This window comes from Eubalaena glacialis, chromosome 5, assembly GCF_028564815.1.
Source record: "Eubalaena glacialis isolate mEubGla1 chromosome 5, mEubGla1.1.hap2.+ XY, whole genome shotgun sequence".
Classification (NCBI taxonomy): domain Eukaryota; kingdom Metazoa; phylum Chordata; class Mammalia; order Artiodactyla; family Balaenidae; genus Eubalaena; species Eubalaena glacialis.
Window position 1 is genome coordinate 875,835 of NC_083720.1, and position 8,901 is coordinate 884,735.

The window sequence follows — 8,901 nt, forward strand, 5'->3', positions numbered from 1 at the left end:
AGGGGGCGGGGGGAGCCCTCCCTCCGGCCAGGCAGGTACACGCGGCCTGCTGAAGGCCCATCCCCAGGCGCGCCTGCCGCCTGCCGAGGCCGGGAGGTGGAACCGCCCAGCCGTGATTAAGGTGCGGATTCCCGCGCATGTAAATGAGCCGCGAGAAGCCAGCACCGGCCTTTTCTTTCTGCGCCTGCAAATAGACTCTGATAAGGGGATCTTTGTAATTACACGGAGCTACACTGGTCAATTCTGACTTTTAAATACCGCAGGGCCCAAGAAAGGAGAAAGCGCTGAACACATGTTCTTCTGGGCCGCGGTGGCGGGTCCCTTTGAATTCCGCCCGCTCGCGAGCCCAGCCACGGGGGCCGCAGCTCCTTTGTGAGCGCTATCGCTCCATCACCGCGCGAGATCATTTCCAAATTAAATTTTATGGTCCATTACTTACGGCTCCGACACTGGTCTAATGGAATCTTAAATGGAACTGACTTGATCTGTGTGGGGCTGGCCTCTCAGTTAAGATGTTATTTAGTTCTAATTATCAGATAATGAACTCGGGAAATTTAATTTTTAATATTTGTATGTCAAAAGTCCATTGTGCTTTGCCTGGAGACTTGGAATTAAAAGTTAACACGGGTCCAACACCAGTCCCAGAACATCCCCCCGAGGGCTGGGGCCACACTGAACCCCTACTGTGTGCAGATGGGAACCCAAATGACCCCCGGGCACCGGGGTGGAAGAAGACCCAGGCTCTGCTGCTGCAGGGCGGTGGTGGGAGTGGACACGGGCACCAGGCGAGGCATGCTCGGGGCTCTGGACCCCGAGAGTCAGCCCCCGAGTTGAGCGCCGGTGCCAGGCCCACCCTGCAGCGCAGGTACCACGGGCCCAGGGTCCAGCCACCCGCAGGTCTGGCATCTGTGGCAACGCCGTCACCCACAGCTGTCCCCCAGGCCCTCAGGGACAGTGGGAACCGAGAAAATATAGAAGCAGCAGCCCCCAGACCCTGGTCCTGGTGGAGACCCTGCGCACCGCTGCCACGTTCCTGGACTTCACAATGAGGAGGGGAAGATGCACGTTTTCCCCTTTCCTGATGAGGTGGGGGGCACCTCCTCTCCAGGCAGAACTGCCAGCGGCCGCCTGCGGTCAGTCCACAGAGCCATCTGCAGGCAGCCCCAGCCCCGCACCTGCTCACACCCCTGAGCGGGGGTCTCAGGAGCTCTGGGGAGGCACTGTTCCAACCCCTGCCTCTAAGGGTCTGGGCCCAGGTGCTGCCGGGACAAGCCAGACTCTGTGCACCCCGCCCCCATCTGAGCCTGGACTCGAGGCTGGAAGTCCCCCAACTCTGCCCCGACGTCAGGGCCCACTTATGCTTCCTGTAAGGAGCCAAAGTCTCGGGGATCTGGTTCAACCATTTCTTAGCATCACTCAGACACACGGGAGCGTCCTCTCTGCTCGGAGCGCAGGGAGGCTGAGAGAGAGGAGGTGCTCAGGGTGGCGCTAGAGACCCCCAGGAGGGCTTCCTGGTGGAGGGAGCGACGGCAGGGCACTGGGGGGCAGGTGGGATTTGGCAATAGACGGAATCACGGCGGGGGCAGGGAGGGGGTGAGGGGGATGAGGGGACCGAAGGATGGACAAGGGGACAGGGTGACGGGTGAGTGTCCAGTTGTGGGGCAGCCGGGAGGACAAGGCTGGGCAGGAGACTGGTGTGGGTGGTGTGAGAGGAGGCCCAAGGGCTGGACTCCGGGGACCTGGAGCAGACAGGCCAGCCTGGTGTCCCCAGACTCTGGAGTCTCCCACCCAGACCAGCAGCTACAAGGTCGCCTGGAGTCCCAGTGGAGGGCAGCGCTGGCTGGGCGTGGTCAGCTGCCCAGTGATGGACGGCCAGCAGCGCTCCCCACAGGACGCTGTGCCGGTCTCCCCTCTGCCAAGTGCCCTGTCCACCGGCAGACCAGCAACGCCCAGGGGCTGAGCTGGGCATCTTCCCACCAGAGTTTTAATTAGTTGTGTCCCCAGGCAATCTCCTGGGGGCCGGCCCCTCCTGCACCACCAGGGAGGGCCCTCGGCCGTGCTGGGCTCACCAGCAGCAGAGAAGTTGACATCTGTCTGCGTTTCCAGCGCCGGGAGGCTGGCTTCCACGGTGGCCACGGGCCTGAACACACCAGCCCCGCCCCCCAGGGCCAGGAGGTTGGGAAGGGGGTCTCTGCCCCGCCCCCGCCCTCTCCCTGCTGTTCTCGGCAAGGCCAGGACGCATCCTCCCACGAGAGCGGCTCCCTCTGGCTCTCCGTGGCCACAGCGCTCTCGTCCGGCTCGGCCATCCATCCCAGACTCGCCTTCTGGGGCCCGGAAGGTGGACATCCTCATCTTCACCCTCGTTTTCTTCAAATTCACATTTCACAAGATTTCTCGAATTGTTGAAGACAGAGCGAAAGAATAATTTTACTCTTCCCACGTAAGACACGGCCATGTGGCCGACAGGGCACCCCCAAAGTAGAGGGGCCACCAAGGTGGAGACGCAGGACCAACTTTCCGGCGTCTGGGTCCCACGGGGCAGCAGCCCATCGTCCTCGCCAGCCCGTCCAGGAGCTGACCCTGAGCCGGTCCCCCTCCCTGCCACACGCGTGTAGGGGACACGCGTGTGGTGTTTCCTCCCGCCCCCTCAACACGGATGGAGTCGGGCGCCCGACGGCCTCGTGCCTGCACGCACTGGGGCCCTCCATGCCTGCTGTGGCCCTGAGACTGCAGGCCAGCTCCGAGGAGCCCTTCCCCCAGGAGGTGGGATGCTCCCTCAGCCCGAGGGGACCGGAGCCCCTGCTCTTACAGTTAATCCGTTTTCATCATGAATAATTCTTCACATCAAACTTCCCTGTTTGACCCTGTTTGGTTTCTATCTCCTGATTGGACCCAGACTGATCTAACCTCTTCACGATTTTTTTTCGGATTTCTTTATTGCAGTAAAACACACAACATAAAATGTATCCTCTTAACATTTTAAAGTGACAGTTTGGTGGTACTAAACACACTTACGTTGCTGTGCCGCTGTCACCACCACCCACCCCCAGAACTTCTTCCATCTTGTGACTCTGAAACTCTGTCCCCTTTAAACAACTGCTCAGTTTCCCCCCTCCCCCCAACCCCTGGCCCCCACTGCTCTACTTTCTGTCTCTATGGATTTGACTCCTCTAGGGACCTCATATAAGTGGAGTCATACAGTATTTGTCCTTTTGTGACTGACTTATGTCACTGTATCCCACCGTGTGGATGGATCGCATTCACCCATCCACAGACACTGGGTTGCTTCCACGTCTTAGCTATTGTGAATAATGTTACTGTAAATATGAGTGTACAAGTATATCCCTGCTTTCAGGTCTTTTCGATGTGTACCCAGAAATGGAATTACTGGATCCTATGGTAATTCTCTGTTTAAGTTTTTGAGGAACCTCCATACTGTTCTCCAGCAGCTGCATCATTTAATACTTTCCCACCGACAGTGCACAGGGTTCCAGTTTCTCCACATCCTGGCCAACACTTGCTCTTTTCTGTTTTTTGTTTTTGTTTTTGTTTTTGTTTTTGTTTTAATAGTTGCCTATGCGTATGAGGTGGTATCTCATTGTGGCTTTGATTTGTATTTCCCTGACAATTAGTGATGTTGAACATTTTTCCACATGCCTGTTGGCAATTCATACATCTTCTCTGGAGAAATGTCTATTCAAGTCCTTTGCCCATTTTTCATTGGGTTGTTTTACTTTGTTGTTGTTTTTGTTGTGGAGTTTTAGGAGTTCTCTGTATATCCTGGTTATTAATCCCTTATCTGATAAATGATCTGCAAATATTTTCTCACATTCTGAGGGTTGCCTTTTCACTCTCTTCATAACGTCCTTTGATGCACAAAAGTTTTAATTTTGATTAAGTCCAGTTTATTTTTTTCATTGCATGTGTTTTGGTGTCATATCCGAGAAATCATCGCCAAATCCAAAGTCATAAAGTTTTCCCCTATGTTCCCTTCTAACGGTTTCATAGTTTTAGTTCTTTCTTTAGGTCCTTGATCCATTTCAAATTAATTTTTGTATATGGTGTGAGGTAAGGGTCCAATTTGCATGTGTATATCCAGTTTTCCCAGCACCATCTTTTGAAAAGACTATCCTTTCCTTTCCCCCATCAAATGGTCTTGGCACCCCTGTTGAAAATCATCTGACCATATGTGTGAGGGTTTACTTCTGGGCTCTTGATTCTATTCCATTGGTCTATATGTCAGTCTTTATGCCAGTGCCACACTGTTTTTTTTTTCCTTTTTTTTTTTAAAAAATTTATTTATTTTTGGCTGTGTTGGGTCTTCGTTTCTGCGCGAGGGCTCTCTCCAGTCGCGGCAAGCGGGGGCCACCCTTCATCGCGGTGCGCGGGCCTCTCACTGTCGCGGCCTCTCCCGTTGCGGAGCACAGGCTCCAGACGCGCAGGCTCAGCAGCTGTGGCTCACGGGCCCAGCCGCTCCGCGGCATGTGGAACCCTCCCAGACCAGGGCTTGAACCCGTGTCCCCTGCATTGGCAGGCAGATTCCCAACCACTGTGCCACCAGGGAAGCCCCAATGTGCCACACTGTTTTGATCACTGTAGCTTTGTAGTAAGTTTTGAAATCAGGAACTGTGAGTCCTCAAACTTTGTTTTTCTCTTTCAAGATTTTTTTTTTTAATTTCCCCAAATACTGTTGATCATTTCTGAGTATTTTTTTTTAAGGGGACACCATCTTTTTCGTGTTTGTTTGTTTGTTTTTTGGCTGTGTTGGGTCTTTGTTGCTGTGCACGGGCTTTCTCTAGTTGCGGCGAGCAAGGGCTACACTTCATTGCGGTGCATGGGCTTCTCATTGCAGTGGCTTCTCTTGTTGCGGAGCACAGGCTCTAGGCACACGGGCTTCAGTAGTTGTGGCACGTGGGCTCAGTAGTTGTGGCTCACAGGCTCTAGAGCACAGGCTCAGTAGTTGTGGTGCATGGGCTTTGTTGTTCCGTGGCATGTGGGATCTTCCTGGACCAGAGGTCAAACCGGTGTCTCCTGCACTGGCAGGCAGATTCTCAACCACTGTGCCACCAGGGAAGTTCCCCTTTTTCAAGATTTTGAGTATTTGGGGTCCTTTAAGGTTCCATATGAATTTCAGGATGAAATTTTCTATTTCTGCAAAAAGTCTTGTTGAGATTTTGATAGGGATTGCATTAAATCTGTAGAACAATTTTGGTAGTACTGTTATCTTAACGATATTAAATCTTCCAATCCATGGACATGGGATGTCTTCCCATTTATTATGCCTTCCTTAATTTCTTGCAGCAATGTTTTGTTGTTTTCAAAGTGTAAATCTTTTACCTCCTTGATTAAGTTTACTCCTACATGTTTTATTCCTTTTGGTGCTATTATAAATGGAACTGTTGTTGTCTTAATTTCCTTTTTGGATTATTCATTGTTAGAGTATAGAAATCTTCGTGATTTTTCAAACCCTTTAAAATTAAACTATAGTTTTAAAAATGCATAAAGTATGAATGTACCTCTCAATTGTCACAAAATGAAATCCATGTATCCACCTCCAGGTCAAGAAATAGAATGTCACCAGTCCACCTGGTGTCACCTCCCAGGCACTTCTGTTCTCCCCACAGGTAACCAGTATCCTGGTTCCTAACTCCACAATTCACTTAGCTTTTTTGGAACTTCATACAGAGGAATCATGCAGTGAGTAGGAAGCTCATTAGTGGTGCCGTGTGTGGCAGTGGGTCATTCATCTCATGTGTAAAATATTTCCTTGTGTGGCTATTCCATGAACAATTTTCCATCCTCCTGTTGCTGGCCACCTGGGTATTTCTAGTTTCGTGCTATTCCAGACCGCACGGCTAAGAACATTCTTGCACATGTCTTTTTGTGAACACAGGTGTGTGTTTCTGTTTGGTGATGCACCTTGGGGGGAAGTGCTGGGAGGGCCAACTGTTTCAGTTTTGTCAATATCGCCCAATCATTTTCCAACATGCTTGTACCAAGCTACACGGCCGTCAGCAGCGTGTAGGAGTCCTGGTGGCTCTGAAGTGGTGGCTGGACCAATGCACAGAGCCTCTCAGAACTCATTGTACACATCTCTTCCCAGCCCAACATTAGTGATGTCACATGGGTGGCTTGAAATCAGCCACGTGGGAATATTTACACCACGGAAGCCGCCAACACAGCAGGTCAGGGCTCCTTTTCCCTGGAGGATGGGCCATTAAACATTTCCCAGCACATTCCTGTCACATCCTAGTCTCCCCTGGTGCCCTGGTGTTTTCTGTCTTTTCCTTCTCAGCTGCCAGGTGGTGTGCAGTCCCATCTCATTGTGGTTTTGATGTGCTGTTCCAGCTTACAAATGATGTCCAGCACCTTCTCCTGCGTTTATGAGTTGGTCATGGGGGTCCTCTTTGTGACGCGCCTATTCAAGTTTTCTTGTAGGTTTGAAGCAATTCTTTGTGTTGTGATAATACAAGCCCTTCAATGACCACCTGTGCAAATACCTTCCCCCACAGTCTGGGTGGTGTTTTTGATGAATAAAAGCTCTGAATTTCTAGAATTTTTTATGGTTAGTACATTATGTTGTACCACTTAAGACATATTTTCTTACCCTGAGACCATGAAGATACTTTTTGTATGGTATCAATTTTTGCTTTATTCCATATGGATATCCGTTACCCAGCACTCACCACCTACTGAAAATATCATTTTAAAACATGACTAGCGAGTTTCTTGGTGGCCTAGTGGTTAAGACTTGGCACTTTCACTGCCGTGGCCCAGGTTCAATCCCTGATCGGGGAACTGAGATCCCACAAGCCACACAGCACAGCCAAAACAAAAACAAAAACAAAAACTATGACTAGCTTTAAGTATTTTTATTATTATTAATTTCACCCAGGATGCAACCTTGCATGCGTGCCCTCTCTCTCTCTCTCTCTCTCTCTCTATATATATATATATATATATACACACATACATATATATTTTGGACATGCTGACCCTCTAAATACTTCAGTGTGAACTTCCTAAAAACAAGGACATTCTCTTATGTAGCCACAATATTAACCATCAAAATCAGGAAATCAACATAACAACAAAATATTATTATCTAACCTACTAATTCAAAGTCTGTCCCTTGTCCCACTAGTGTGGGGAGCTTGCTGCTGGTTCCGTCTGCCCCCCTTCCCCCACAGCCCTGAAGTTGAGGAGAGGACCCACTCTGGACATCAGCAGTGTCATCTCCGAAGAAATGTTTGTTCAAGTCCTTTTCCCAGTTTTAAAAAAAATATTTATTTATTTATTTGGTTGCACCAGGTCTTAGTTGCAGGAAGCAGGCTCCTTAGTTGTGGCTCACGGGCTCCTTAGTTGTGGCACGCATGTGAGATCTAGTTCCCTGACCAGGGATTGAACCTGGGTCCCCTGCATTGGGAGTGCAGAGTCTTAACCACTGTGCCACCAGGGAAGTCCCTTTTCCCATTTTTAATTGGGTTAATTTTTTGTTGTGGAGTTTTAGGAGTTCTCTATATATTTGGGATATTAAACTCTTATCAGATATATGATTTGCAAATACTTTCTCCCATTCTCTGGGCTGCCTTTTCACTACCTTGATAGTGTCCTTTAGTGCACAAGTTTTTAATTTTGATTAAGTCTAATTTATCTGGTTTTTTTCCTTGCCTGTGCTTTTGGTGTCATATCCAAGAAATCATTACCACCTTCAACCAACCTTTACCGAGTCCTCTTGGGGGGACGGGGGGACTCTGATGGCTGAGCGAGGGGTAAAATGGGGCTCTGGACTCAGCGGGACCCCAGAGGAGAAGAGGCTTCTCTATGACAGCCACGGGCTGGAGGGGCAGGGCCAGAGGGGGTGGGGGGCTGCCCCGAGTCAGTGGGGTGCAGGTTAGCCTGCCCAGGTTCTAAGGGCGGCCCCCCTCCACGCCACCCTCTCCAGCCACAGGATCCCGTCACCCGGGCCCTGCCCGCCAGCAAATCGGGGAAGGACCCACCTCGCGGGTGCTGCCTTCCGCTCTGTCCCGGCAGCCGTGGGTGACCCATAGCATCAGCAGCACCCAGATCCTGCCTTTGAAGTGGGAGGAAGCTTCGGCACCAGGCCTGGGGGTGGGCCGGGGTGAGGGTGGGGACACACCTGTGGATACAGGGACGCGCCAAAAGGGCCCCCGAAACCTGGAACCTGACTGTCATAACTGGTGAGAGGCCATGTGCGCGACAAGAAACCGCCTCCTGCTAGACCTGCACGGGGTGTGGGGGGGCTTCTGGTGGTCCCTGCCCGGCGCCCACCTGGGTGGCTTGCTCTGCATGGGGTCAGGGCGTGACATCACAGAGAGCGTGGGAAGACGGGGCCCTGGCCTTGAGGGGGTCTGCCCCAAAGTGGCCGTCCTAAGGGGTCCGAGCACCAGGGCAGGCAACGCGAGGCCCGTCCAGGTCCTGGTCCAGATCCTGGTCCTGCCTGGGTGCCCGACGGAGGAGCCGGGTGAGGGTGTCGTGTGGAAGCTCGCACGGCATCCTCACGTGGCCACCGCCCCACCTCATCGGGCCCTGCCGACTGCCCCAGGGGGACATGCGCTGTGTCCCATGTGGCCACCCCACCCACGGGTTCCTCCCAGGCTCCGAGGTCCCCGATGTCCCCTGGTTGTGTGGACGAGCCTGCGTGTCCCCAGATGAGGGATGAGGCTCCCCGCACGGGATGTGGACCTGGAGTGAGGGCTCCATGGGATAGTGACGCCTATGTCCCACGGTGGCACCCACCCCCAGGCCACCCTGCCTGTGGTGGGTGCAGGGGTTGCTGGGCTGGGCGGGTCAGGAATATTGGCTTGCGGGGGCCTCTTCTTAATTCACGCGGGTGGCTCTGAGTTTAAGTAAATTCATTGAGAAGCAAAAGCCCCGTGC